Raw genomic sequence first — 14,075 nt, 5'->3', positions numbered from 1 at the left:
CCTTGATTACTTCATGCCATTCCCTCCTGGCCTGTAGTGTTTCTTGTGAGAAGTCAGGTGAGAGCCTTATAGGGTTTCCTTTGTAGGTGACCTGTTGCTTATCGCTTGGTGCTTTTAGGATTCTCTCTTTGTTTTTAATTTTTGGCAGTTTGATTACTATGTGTCTTGATGTGGACCTGTTTGTGTTCTTCTTACTTGGGGCTCTCTGTGCTTCTTGAACTTGAATGCCTTCTTTTTTCACCAAGTTAGGAAAGTTTTTTTCACTATTTCTTCAAATATATTCTCTAACCCTTGCCCATTTTATTCCTCTTTGAGGACTCCTATTATGCAAATATTATGACTTTTCCATTTGTTCCACAGTTCTCTTCAGCTGTCTTCCTGTTTTTTAATTGTTTTTTTTTTATTTTGGTTTTCTGATTGGTTGATTTTTTTCTACCCTGACTTCTAATTCACTGATCTGGTCCTCAGCTTCCTCTACTCTGCTGTTTAGTCCTTCCAATGTGTTTTTTATTTCTGCTATGTCATACTTCATTTCCACTTTGTTGATTTCAATGTTTCTATATCTTTACTCATGGTGCTGATGTCCTTACTTATGCTGTTGAGCTTCCTCAAGAGCATGGCTCTGAACTCTACCTCTGATAATTTGCTTAGCTGTATTTCATTTATCTCGTCTTTGATTGAGGTCTCTTTTTCTTTCATTTGTGATTTGTTTCTTTGTATCACCATTTTTGTTATCTCAATTGGTTTTGGAGCCTGCCAAATTTTCACTGTGGGTGCTGGTGTTCTGCTTTTTGTCACTCCCTTGACTGGGTTTGGATGAGACTGGGTGGGTCTACATTAAACACCACTGTTAAGTCTTACTTTCCTGGGTAGATTTGCAAGCCCAGGAAATGTTCAGTTATCCTCTAGCTTTTTCCTGGAGGCTAGTAGTCTCACTCAGTGTCTTGGAATGTAGCCCTGGTGTTCTGCATAAGAGGATTTCCAGAGGGTGGAATAGATGCTGGTTGTTAATGAGCTTCAATTTGCATTTCTTTGCCCCACTTGGGAAAGGCTGAATCTTCAAGGGGTGTGCTGTTGCTTTTTTCCACAGTTCTGGAAATGAGCACACTGGCCACCATCTTTTGTAGCCACAACTGAGCAAAATCTCTGAGTGCCCTCCAAATCTTGATTGTCCCCACAGAGTTTCAGCCCAGTCTGCCCTCCCTCTGCTGTACCCCACAGGTGAGTGGCTGTGGCTATTTTAGCACTCTGTCCCAGCTCTCTGCAGTGTGGAGCAGGCATGGTCTATATTCCCCAAGGGTCTTGCTCACAGCTAAGAATGCATCTGTCCTTGGGCTCTCAGCGCACCACCCTCTTGTACCTTTGCAGATCTTACCAGTGTCTCTAGTTATATGGTCCTTTCCTGGTGTTTTACTGTTGCTTTTTTCCTGAGGATTTGTTTTTATTTTAGTTGTAATTGTTGTGTGTTTCTGGGAGATCGTCTGGGTAGCTTCCATTCACTCCACCTCCATTTTCTTTCTTTTTTATCCTCACCCGAGGACATTTTTCCATTCTTTTGTTCAGATAGAGTGGGAGGGAGAGAGAGGAAAAGAGAGAGAGAGAAACATCAACGTGAAAGGGACACATCGAGTGGCTGCCATCCACACGACCAACCAGGGCTGGGGACAAACTGCAACTGAAGTATATTCCCTTAGCGGGAACCAAACACGGGTCTCTCTGGACTGCAGGCCCACTCTCTAACCACTGAGCCAAATCGACCAGGGCTCCACCTCCATTTTCATATCTTCTAGGACTATCTTGTGAGCAGTTGGGTTGCACCAGCCTCTCTCGTGTTCCTGCACCCTACAGGTCCCACAGGCAGCTGGATGGCACAGTCCCTTTGGGGACCCGGATCTATGCCTATGTTATGGGCTGCTGGGTCACATAGGCTTTTTTGGTACTTCAATACCCCACAAATTTCATGGGTAACTAGATTGCACAGTCCCTGCTGGGTCACACAGGCTTCTTCAATGTTTCTTCATAGTATGTTTAGATGATCCTTTGTATTTCTGTGGTGTCAGTGGTTCCTTCTCCTTTTTTCTCCCTGGTTTTGTTTATTTGGTTCCTCTCTTGTTTTTGGTGAGTCTGCCTAAAGGTCCATCCATCTTGTTTATTTTTTCAAAGAACAATCTTTTTGATTCATTGATCTTTTAAACTATTTTTTTTCAGTCTGTATGTCATTTGTTTCCGCTCTGACCTTTACTATTTCTTTTCTGCTACTTGCACTTGGTTTTTCTTTTTCTTTTTCTTTTTTTTTTTTATTGTTCTTTAAGTTTTAGTGTTAGAGAGTCAATTAGGATTTTTTGTATCTTGAGGTAGGCCTGTTGTGTTATAAACTTCTTTCTCAGGACTGCTTTTTGCTGCATCCCATAGTTTGTTGTTGTTGTTGTTGTTGTTGCTGTGTGTTCCTTTTCATGACGTTTTTAATTTCTTCCTTAATTTCAGTAACACATTTGTTGTTTAATAACATGCTATTTAGCCTCCAAGTGTTTCTATGTTTTTGTTGTAATTTAGTTCTAGATTCATGCCATTGTGATCTGAGAAGATGTTTGATATGATTTTAATCTTTTTGAATTTGTAGAGACTTACTTTGTGTTCTAACATGTTGTCTATCTTTGAGAATGTCTCATGTGCACTTGAGAAGAATGTATATTCTGTAGCTTTGGGGTGAAATGTTCTGTAAATATCAATTAAATCCAACTGATTTAGGTTGTCATTTAAAGACTTTATGCCCTTGTTAAGTTTTGTCTAGAATATGTATCCAGTGGTGTCAGTGGGGTGTTAAATTCACCTATTATGATTATATTGCTATTGATCTCTGCCTTAAAGTCCTCCAGAAGTTTTTAACTATTTTTGGTGCTCCCATATTTTGTCCATATATGTTTACCAGGTTATATCCTCTTTTTCGATTAATCCTTTTAATAATATGTAGTGACCTATTTTGTCTCTTATTATGGCCTTCATTTCGAACTCTATCTTGTCAGATATGAGTACTGCTACACCAGCTTTTTTATCATTTCCATTTCCTTAAATTTTTTTTTTCATCCCTTTACTTTCATTTTTTTGTGAGTCTTTTTTAGTAAAGTTGGTCTTTTGTAGACAGCATTTATATGGGTCATTTTCTTATCCAATCAGCTACCCTATGTCTTTTGATTGAAGCATTTTAACCATTTACAGTTTAGATCATTATTGATAGATAGTTATTAATTGCCATTTTAATTTTATGCCTGTGTTCCTCTTTCTCTCTCTCTGTTTCTTCTTCTTCTACAGCAGTCTCTTCAGCATTTCTTGCAGTGCTGGTTTGCTGGTGGTAAATTCCTTTAGGTTTGTTTTTTTTCCTCTATCTGTGAAGCTCTTTATTTCTCTTTCAATTTTGAATGTTAGCCTTGCTGGGTAGAGTAGTCTTAGGTTCAGACACTTGCCTTGTATTACTTTGTACACTTCATGCCACTCCCTTCTGGCCTGCTGTGTTTTTATTGATAAGTCAGCTGTCAGTCTAATGGGAGCTCCCTCTCTGTGTCTCTCTTGCTTCCTTTAAGTGTTTTTCATTGTATTTAATGTTTTCCATTTTTATTATGATGTGTCTAGCTGTGGGTCTTTTGGGGCTCATCTTACTTGGGACTCTGTTTCCTGTCCTTGTGTGACTTTTTCCTTCACCAGTTTAGAGAAGTTTTCTGTCATTATTTTTTCAAACACGTTCTCTATTTCTTTCTATGATTCTTCTCCTTCCAATACACCTGTAATGCAAATGTTGTTGTGTTTTATATTGTCCCACAGCTCCCTTAAACTCTCCTCCCGCTTTTTTATTTTCTTCTCCATTTGCTGCTCTATTTGGAATTTTTTTTTTTTACCTTGTCTTCTAAGTCACTTATTCAGTCTTCAGCTTCTTCTAATCTATTTTTGAACCCTTCTAAAGTATTTTTTATAACAGCTATGTCATTCTTTAATTCCTCTTGATTTTTATGCATAGCTTCTAGTTTTTTTTTTTAAGCTGAAGTAGTTCCCAGATAGCTCTTCATTATTTTTATTAAGTTGCTTGTAGTTCTCACCAAATCATTTAAGCACACTTGTAATCATTGCTTTGAATTCTTTATCTGACAAGTTGCTTTTTTCTAGCTCCTGTAGTTCCTTTTCTGGTGATTCCTCTCTTTTTTTTTCATTTGTGTGTTGTTTCTTTGTCTCACCATTTTAGCAATCTGGTAGTTCTAAGCCCAGAGAGAGATGTTGAAGTGTATAGGCAGGTCAGTGTGTATCAACTAAGACTGCTGTGCCTCCCAGCATGTTTTTGTGTATGGCACCTCTAGCCTGCTGTGGGTCCTAAAGGATTGACTTGTATTAATATTTTGTGCAGGTCTCGGTTCCCTGAGACTTACTGCTGCTTGGACTGGGGCACTACTCCTGATCAGCTTCTGCTGATTCTGCTGCTGATGTGTCTCAGCGGCCAATATGTGCTGCTACTGCTTGGTGTATGTGTGTTCGTCTGGTGCACTGCTGGGGTGCATGTGTCTCTCTGGTATGTTGCTGGGGTGTGTTGCATTTCACTAGTATGCTGTTGCGATACATGAGTTTTATTGGCATGCTGCTTGGGTTTGTGGGTCACTGTGGTACACAGCTGGGGTTTGCGGGTTCCACTGGTGTGCTGCTGGGGTGTGCTGATACCTGGTGGGGCTCAGCTCCTGATCAGTTGCTGCTGGGGGTGAGTGCCAGGTCCCGGTTCACACTGCTACTGCTGCTGCTGTTGCCAAGGGGTGCTCTCAGGTTCTAATCCTTTACTGCTGTTGGAGGCTGAGGATGCTCCACACCTAGAACTTTGCTGCTGCTGAGGGTAGGGGCTCCTCCTCAGTTTTGCTCCTGAAGTTGTCAGGGTTTAGTCTCAGCTTCCCTAGTCTTGCTCTTGGGCTGGAAAACCACTCCTCATCAGCCTTTGCTGATGCCACTGGGGATAGTTTTCAGCTGCTAATCTGAGCTTCTAATGCTGGTTGTGGGTAGGGCTGTACTCCCACTCAGTCACTGTTGTTGTCAGGGGAGATGTTGGGCTCCCTAGCTGGTGCCAGTGCTGCACAAGAGCAGCCATGAGTCTGGGTGGACCACACCCCTTGAGTCTGGTTGAGCCATTGCTGCTTTTGAAGGTGGGGCTCTGGCTTTTGTCCAGTTTTGGCTACTGCAGCAGGCACCTTGGTAACACTGCTATGGTGTGCTGACTGTGTCAACACAGCTGAGTCCACTGGACTGATGGTGCAAAGTGCTCTGGTGGACTTAGGTTGCTCAGCTCTAGCCACTCCGTTTTCTCCTTCCAGGGAAAACCTGTGATCTTCCCAAATGCTAGGGCCTCCCAGCCAGGCAGGGGAAAGTTTGCTGAAGTGCCACTTACCATGGTAGCTGGGTGTTTTTTGTCCACAGCACAGGACATTTCTGCCCCATGTCTCTGCACTGCTCAAGGTTGGTTGTCCACACTCACACTCATTCGCACTCTCTCTTACACTGACTCTTGCTTTGTTCCTGCCTGCCACCATCCTTTTTTTTTAAATGATATTCAAGAAAATAAAATGTGAGTCAATAATTCAATATCCAGTAACACTGACTTTTCAGTATAGAGGGCAACAATAAATTGTTAACACTTAGGAACTAAAATAATATTGATATAAGCCTATCTTGAGGAAAATAATGGATAATTATGTTTAGATAACCAAAAGGTCTTTCTATATCTCTAGAAATATATCAACATAAGGATGTTATGCCAAAATATGAAAGTATTCCCAATGTCTATTGATAGATACGTGGATAAAAATGCTGTGGTACATTTACACAATGGAATATTATGCAGCTGTAAAACTGAAGGATCTATTACTCTTTGAGACTGCATGGAAGGACCAGCAGAGTTATATGTTAAGCAAAATAAGCCGGTAAGAAAAAGACAAGTATCACATAATTCCACTTATATGTGGAATCTAATGAAAAAAATAAACTCATGAATAAAATAGAGGCATGGAAATGTGGAACAGACTGATAAGCCTCAGAGGGAAGGAGGATGGGGGCAAAAAAAGATTAACCAAAAAACGTATATTACCCTTGGACACAGACAATAGTGTGGTGAAGGTCTGGGCGTAGAGTAGGAACCAAAAGGAGGGGGCAATGAGAGAGAAAGAGGGGGGCATCTGTGATACTCTTGATAACAAAGATAAAAATAGGAAAAATTTGGTATGACTATATAGTGAAGCATTTTAGATTTAGTACAACCCATGAACCAAATGGGAGAAAGGGGTTAGTACATTTACAAAATGTTCAAACTATTTAATAATATTGGTGGAGGAAGTAACAGTATTGTTATGCTCATATTACTATGTGTGTTATGTGGAAAAAGCAAACAAATAATTGTGGAATATTTTAAGTCATGTATTCACACTGGAACTTATATTGCCCCCAATATTAGAGTGAAAATCTGAAACAGAGCTCACTTAGTGCTAAAAGCCTATCTTGTGAGGGTGTTTGTTGAAAATATTTGGAGAAAACTGATTAACTTTTATTCTGACCGAGGCAGTCAAATCAGCCAAATGACTGCCTAATCAAACAGCCAAAAAAAAAAAAAAAAAATGGCAGCAGAGTGAATGTAAGATACACAAACCATCTCCCAGTACCAAACTGGAATTACAACAAAAATAAAGACAAATCATCAGGAAAAAGCAACAGAAAAGCAGATTGGAGGAGCACATAACCAGGGACACTACTAAATCCTGGTAGGCATGTAGAGAAATAAGATGGGGGCTGGGAGCCCATGGTCAGCAGTGGCCTTAGCTGTGAGCAGTGGCCTGAGTTGTGAGCAGCTGCATGAGCTGTGAGCAGAAACCTTAGGTTAAACTCCCAAGCAGCTCCACAGCAGAGAGCTGGGACAGAGGCTAAAATAGCCACAGCCACTTACCTTGGGCTCTGGCAGAGGGAGGGAGGAGTGGAATAAAACTGTGTGGGGACACTGGTGATTTGGAGGGCACTCAGAGCTTTTGCTGAGTTGCATCCACTCAGGACAGTGGTCATCTTACTCCTTCCCAGGGATCTGGAAAGAGGCAGAAGCCCCTCCCTCTAATATTTAACCCCACCCAGTAGCCATTAAAATGCAAATTGAGATCCATTAACAACCAGAATCGGCCCCACCCTCAAAAAATCCCATAACCATGAGCACCTGAGGGAGTTTTTCATTCAACTGAGAAGCCAAGGCTCTTCAGGTAACTGCTACTGATAGCCTCCAGGCATAAAGCTAGAGGATAAATGTACCATCCCTGGGCTAGCAACTCTAACCATGAAAGGAAGACTTGACAGTGGTGTTTAACATGGGTCCTCCCTGCCTCATCCAAACCCAGGAGAGGAAGCCACAAACAGCAGAACACCAACACCCACAGGAAACATTTGGCAGGCTCAAAGCCCACTGTGATAGCCAAAATGGTGAAACACAGAAACAAAAGCCAAATGAAAGAACAAGAGACCTCTACCAAAGATTAGATAAATGTGGAGCAGTTAAGCAAATTAACAGAGCTAGAATTCAGAGGCATGATCTTGAGAAAGATCAACAGCATGTGTAAGGACATGAGCACCATGAGAAAAGACATAGAAATGTTGAAAAGCAACCAGTTGGAAATTAAAAACCACCAAGAAGAAATAAAGAATGACATATCAGAAATAAAGAACACATTCGAAAGTCTAAATAGCAGAGTAGAGAAAGCTGAGGACCAAATCAATGAATTAGAAGATAGGGTAGAAAATAACAACCAACCAGAAAACCAAAAGGAAAAAATAATAAAAAAAACAGAAAGACAGCTTAAGAGAACTGTGGGACAACTGGAAACATAATAACATTCACATCATAGGAGTCCCCAAAGAAGAAAAAAATGAACAAGTGTTAGAGAATATATTTGAAAAAATAATGACAGAAAACTTCCCTAATTTGTTGAACAAAGAAGGCATTCAGGTCCAAGAAGCACAGAGAACCCCAAGTAAGAAGAATCTAAGCAGGCCCACAATAAAAAATGCTAAAAAATGAAAGACAAAGAGAGAATCCTAAAAGCAGCAAAATATAAACAAAAGGTTACCTAAAAAGAAAACCCCAAAAGGCTCTCAGCTGACTTCTCAACATAAACACTATAGGTCAGAAGGGAATGACATGAAGTAATCAAGGTCATGAAAAACAAGGATCTGAATACAAGACCACTCTACCCATCAAGGCTATCATTCCAAATAAAAGGTTAAATAAAAATATTCTCAGACAAAAAAAGGCGAAGGGAATACATTAGCACCAAACAAGCACTGCAAGAAATGTTAAAAGAATTGTTGCAATTAGCAGGAGAAATAGGAAGAAAAAAAAAAAAAAAAAAAACACTAAACAAAACTGGTAATAAATAAGTACATATCAATTATCACCTTTAATATGAATGGTTTGAAGGCTCTCATAAAATGACACAGAGTAGCTGACTAAATAAGAAATTAAGACTCACATATATGTTGTTTCCCCGAGACCCACCTAACAACAAAAGACTCACGTAGGTTGAAAGTGAAGGGATGGAAAACAAGTCTTTCAAGCAACGAGAAAGAAAAAAAAGCTGGGATAGGAATACTCATATCTGATAAGATAGATTTCAAAATAAATGCCATATTTAGAGACAAAGAAGACCACTACATAATATTGAAAGGATCTATCCAACAGTAAGATATAACCTTGATAAACATATATGCACCCAATATAGGAGAACCAAAATATATTAAAAATCTTTTGGAGGACGTCAAAGGAGAAATCGACACCAATACAATCATAGCAGGGGACTTCAACAACTCGCCGACACAACTGGATAGATCCGTTACACAAAAAATTAACAAGAAAACAGAGACTCTAAATAAAGCACTAGACAAAATGTATTTAATAGATATCTATAAATAATTACACCCCAAAACTACAGAATTCACATTCTTCTCAAGTGCACATGGGAGATTCTCAAAGATAGACCATATGTTAGGACACAAACTAAGTCTTAACAAGTTCAGGAAGACTGAAATCATATCAAGCATCTTCTCAGATCACAATGACATGAAACTAGAAATCAATTGCAACAAGAACATGCAAAGATATTTGAATGCATGGAAGATAAATAACATGTTATTAAACAAAAATGGGTTACCAAGGATATCAAGGAAGAAATTACAAAACTTCCTGGAAACCAATGAAAATGAATATACAACACACAAAATTTATTGGATGTAGCAAAAGCAGTTCTGAGAGAGAAGTTTATAGCACTACAGGCCTACCTCAAAAAACAAGAATAATCTTTAATAGACTATCTAACCTCACAACTTTAAGAATTAGAGAAAAAACAAAATGAAAACCCAAAAGCAATTAGAAGAAAAGCAATAGTAAAGTTCAGAGCAGAAATAAATGACATAGAGTCCAAAAAAAAATCATTCAAAGGATCAATGAAACAAAGAGCTGGTTTTTCCAAAAGATAAACAAGATTGATGGCCCCTTAGCTAGATTCACCAGGATACAAGGAGAGAGAACCCAAATACACAAAATCAGAAATGAAAAAGGAGAAGAAACAGCTGACACCGCAGAAATACAAAAGATCATTAACAACTATTATGACAAATTATATGGCAAAAAATTTGACAATCTCAGCAAAATAAACAGATTTCAAGAAACACACAGTCTCCCAAAACTGGACTGGGAAGGGATAAAGCACTTGAACAGACCAGTAAAGACTAAGGATATTAAAGATATAATTAAGACTCTCCCAGCAAACAAAAGCCCAGGCCCAGATGGCTTCATGGGGGAGTTGTACCGAACATTGAAAGAAGAACTAACACCCATTCTCCTCAAACTATTTAAAAAAATTCAAGAAGAAGGACAACTTCCAAATTCGTTTTATGAAGCCAGCATAATTCTAATTCCAAAACCAGAAAAAGACATTACAAACAAAGAAAACTACAGGCCAATATACCTGATGATCACAGATGCCAAAATCCTGAACAAAATACTAGCAAACTGGATGCAGCAATACACTAAAAAAATTTTTCACCATGATCAAGTGGGATTCATCTCAGGGATGCAAGGCTGGAACAATATTCACAAATCAATAAATGTAATACACCACATAAATAAAATAAATAAAAACCATATGATCATATTAATATGTGTCAAAAAAGACTTCGACAAAATCCAGCATCCTTTTCTAATAAAAATGCTCAGCAATGTGGGAATAGAGGGATCATGTCTCGACATAATAAAGGCCTAATGTGAAAGACCTACAGCCAACATCATATGCAATGGGCAAAAACTAAAAGCATTTCCCTTAAGTACAAGAACAAGGCAAGGATGCCCACTTTTGGCCCTCTTATTTAACATAGTACTGGAAGTCTTAGCCACAGCAATCAGACAGAAAGAAAAAATAAAAGGGATCTAAATTGGAAAGGAGGAAGTAAAACTGTCATTATTTGCAGATGACATGATACTATATGTAGAAAAGTTCAAAGACTCCATCAAAAATTTACTTGACTTAATAAATGAATTTGGAAAAGTAGCAGGATACAAAATTTATGTCAAGAAATTGATGGCATTCTTATACACCAGTGATAAACTCACAGAAAGGGAAGCTAAGAGAACAATCTTATTTACCATTGCAGAAAAAAAAAAAATACCTAGGAATAAACTTAACCGAAGAAATAAGGACATATTCGCAGAAAACTACAGGTCATTAAAAAAAGAAATAGGGGAAGATATAAAAAAGTGGAAGCACATACATTGTTTATTGATTGGAAGAATTAACATCATTAAAATGTCCACACTACCCAAAGCAATCTATAGATTCAATGCAATCCCCATCAAAATAACAACGATGTACTTCACAGAACTAGAACAAATACTTCAAAAGTTCATATGGAACCAAAAAAGACCTGAATAGCCACAGCAATCTTAAAAAAAAAATAACAAAGTAGGAGGAATCACATAACCAGATTTCAGGTTATACTACAAAGCCACTGTAATCAAAACAGCCTGGTACTGGCACAAGCACAGGCAAATAGACTAGTGGAAGAGAACAGAGAACCCAGAAATGGACCCAAGGCAATATGCTCAATTAATGTTTGCTGAAGGTGGCAAGAACATACATTGAAGTCAAGACAGCCTGTTTAATAGATGGTGTTGGGAAAATTGGACAGCTACATGCAAAGAAATAAAACTAGACCAACAACTTACACCATACAGAAGAATAAACTCAAATTGAATAAAAGACTTAAAGGTGACTCATGAATCCATAGAAATTCTAGAAGATACTGTAGGCAACAATATTTTGGATATCATACGCAACAGAATTTTCACTGATACATCACCTAAGGCCACAGAAACAAAGGAGAAAATGAACACATGGGCCTACATGAAACTCAAAATCTTCTGCACAGCAACAGATACAATCATCAAAATGGAAAGGCAAACCACTGTATGGGAGAACGTAATTGCCAATGATATATCAGCTAAGGGGTTAATTTCCAATATATATAGTGCTCATACAATTCAACAAAAGTAAGACAAAGAACCCTATTGAAAAATGGGCAGGGGAACTAAATAGACACCTCCCCAAACAGGACATACAAATGGCTAAGAGACATATGCAGAAATGCTCAACATCACTAGTTGTCAGAGAGATGCAAATTAAAACAATAACAAGGTATCACCTCACACTTGTCAAAATGGCCACCATCAACACATCATCAATCAACAAGTGTTGGCCTGGGTGTGGAGAAAAGGGAACTCTAGTACACTGCTGGTGGAAATGCAGACTGGTGCAGCCACTGTGGAAAACACTATGGTGTTTCCTCAAAAAATTAAAAACAATTTCCACTTGACCCAGTGATCCCACTTCTAGGAATATAGCCTAAGAAGCCTGAAACACCAATCAGAAAGAATATATGTACCCCCATGTTTGTAGCAGCACTATTTACAATAGCTAAGATCTGGAAATAGCCCAAATATCCATCAGTAGATGAGTTGATAAAAAAGCAGTGGTTCATATACACAATGGAGTACTACCCAGCTGTAAGAAAGAAAGATCTCTTATTCTTTTAGATGATATGAAGGGACCTGGAAAGTGTCATCCTAAGCCAAACAGAAAAAGACTAGTGTTATATCATCTCACTTATTTGTGGAATATATTGAACATAACAGTCTGAGGAATGGGGTAGTCCCAGAGATGTGGAAGTGGGGTACAGACTGACAATCCTCAGAAGAGGGGGTGGTGGAGGAGAGAGAAACCACAGAATACATATGCATGTATGCATGAAAAATGGGCATGAACAATAAAGCTGAAAAGAGAGAGGGGTTGGGGTGTGGGGGAATCAGTGGGGGATAAAGGAGAAACATCTCTAACAAAAAAAAAAATAAATTAATTAAAAGAAAAAAAGCCAAAATGTAACATTTGTGGAATGGGATGTCAGTAGAGATTTTGAAAAGCTCGGACCGATTCCTGAACATCTAGAAGTACATGCTCATTTGTAGGGCTGTGTACACACAATAAATACATAAAAAGGCTCTAAACTGTCAATGCCCAATTACATTTATTCTTTGCACAAGGAGGGAATTAAGGTTATGGGGTAGTTGTAAACTGTTTGGCTGAGTTTTGAAAGCTTCTCTAACAGGCACAAGAAGCCTCTGGTTAAATACTGGGAGAGTAACTGATTCCCGGAATCTAAGAAAATCTCTTTTTACTCATTAACTAATTACTGTGCTTACTATGCAGAGACTTCAGTTACTATACATGACAAAGATCTCAGACTGCAGATTTAGTTCAAAAAATTTATGAAACAAAGAGCACTAACAACAACTGTGGTGATGATTGCAAAACTTTGTGAATATACTAAAAATCAATAATTTTTATACTTTAATTAATTTTATGGTATTAAAACTATATAAAAATAATTCCAGCCAATATATTAAAATTATGATCATTTTGAAATTGAGCACCAGTGCCTGAACAAGAAAAAAAATGAAGACCAGAGATGGATGACAACCTGAATTCACCAGAGTATGCTGAAGAACATGTTGAAATGTGCTATGATTATGTAATTGGCAAAATGCAGACCATACAAATCTCTGCAGGCAAAACAGCATGAGTTCTTTGTTACATAAATTGTAGAGAAAATAAATGGATGGAGGAAGAGCCTATAGATTAAAGTAGGCAAAATAAACCAGTCAGAGAAAGGCAAATACCATATGATCTTACTAATATGTGGAATGTAATGAACAAAATAAACTGATGAACAAAATGGAACCAGAGGCATGGACACATGGAACATACCGACAATTGCCAGAAAGAAGAGGTTTGGGGTGATTGGATAAAAATGTGAAGGGATTAGCTAAAGAACATATATGCATACCCCATGGATATGGACAATAGTGTGGTGAAGGCCAACGGAGGAGGAGGTGGGGGTGAGTAGAGGGGACATACCTGCAATAATGTCAACATTAAAAAATTAATTAAAAAATACATTTATAAAAAATTGGGCAAGATTGTTCTATAGTGTCTAGTGATTTACTCTTGGGTGATGAAACCATAACAATAAAAAATTTACTCTATAATTTAGGATAGTGGTTATATTTAGATAGAAAAATGGTGCTGTATTTTTTATTGGGCATTTGGAGGATCTTCTAAGGTGGCTATTTTTTTGAGTCTGGATAGTGATTATAAGGGTATTATTTGTATATCCACTAAGCTCTATATTTTTTTGTGTGTGGTTTTCTGTGTCTTTACTTTAAAATAAGACGGTAAAAAATGACCTATATTGCTGACTAGCTCAGCCTTCCAGGGGTCATTGCAATGCAAAGAACTACAAGCAGACACTGCTTAGAGTGAGGGGAAGCTTCACAATGGAACAAATGCTCCCGATCTCTGGATGCAGCCAAATTTATTTGCAAAATGGTTTCCTAGGTTACATGGTGTTTAGATAGTTATGTCCTTGAGATCTCATTCCTGCTGACCTTTCAGCCAAGCCCAGCATATTTTCTGTCTCTT

This window comes from Molossus molossus, unplaced genomic scaffold, assembly GCF_014108415.1.
Source record: "Molossus molossus isolate mMolMol1 unplaced genomic scaffold, mMolMol1.p scaffold_m16_p_2, whole genome shotgun sequence".
In the NCBI taxonomy this organism is placed as follows: Eukaryota; Metazoa; Chordata; class Mammalia; order Chiroptera; family Molossidae; genus Molossus; species Molossus molossus.
The sequence above is the reverse complement of the archived record's forward strand: the minus strand, read 5'-3'. Positions refer to the sequence as shown.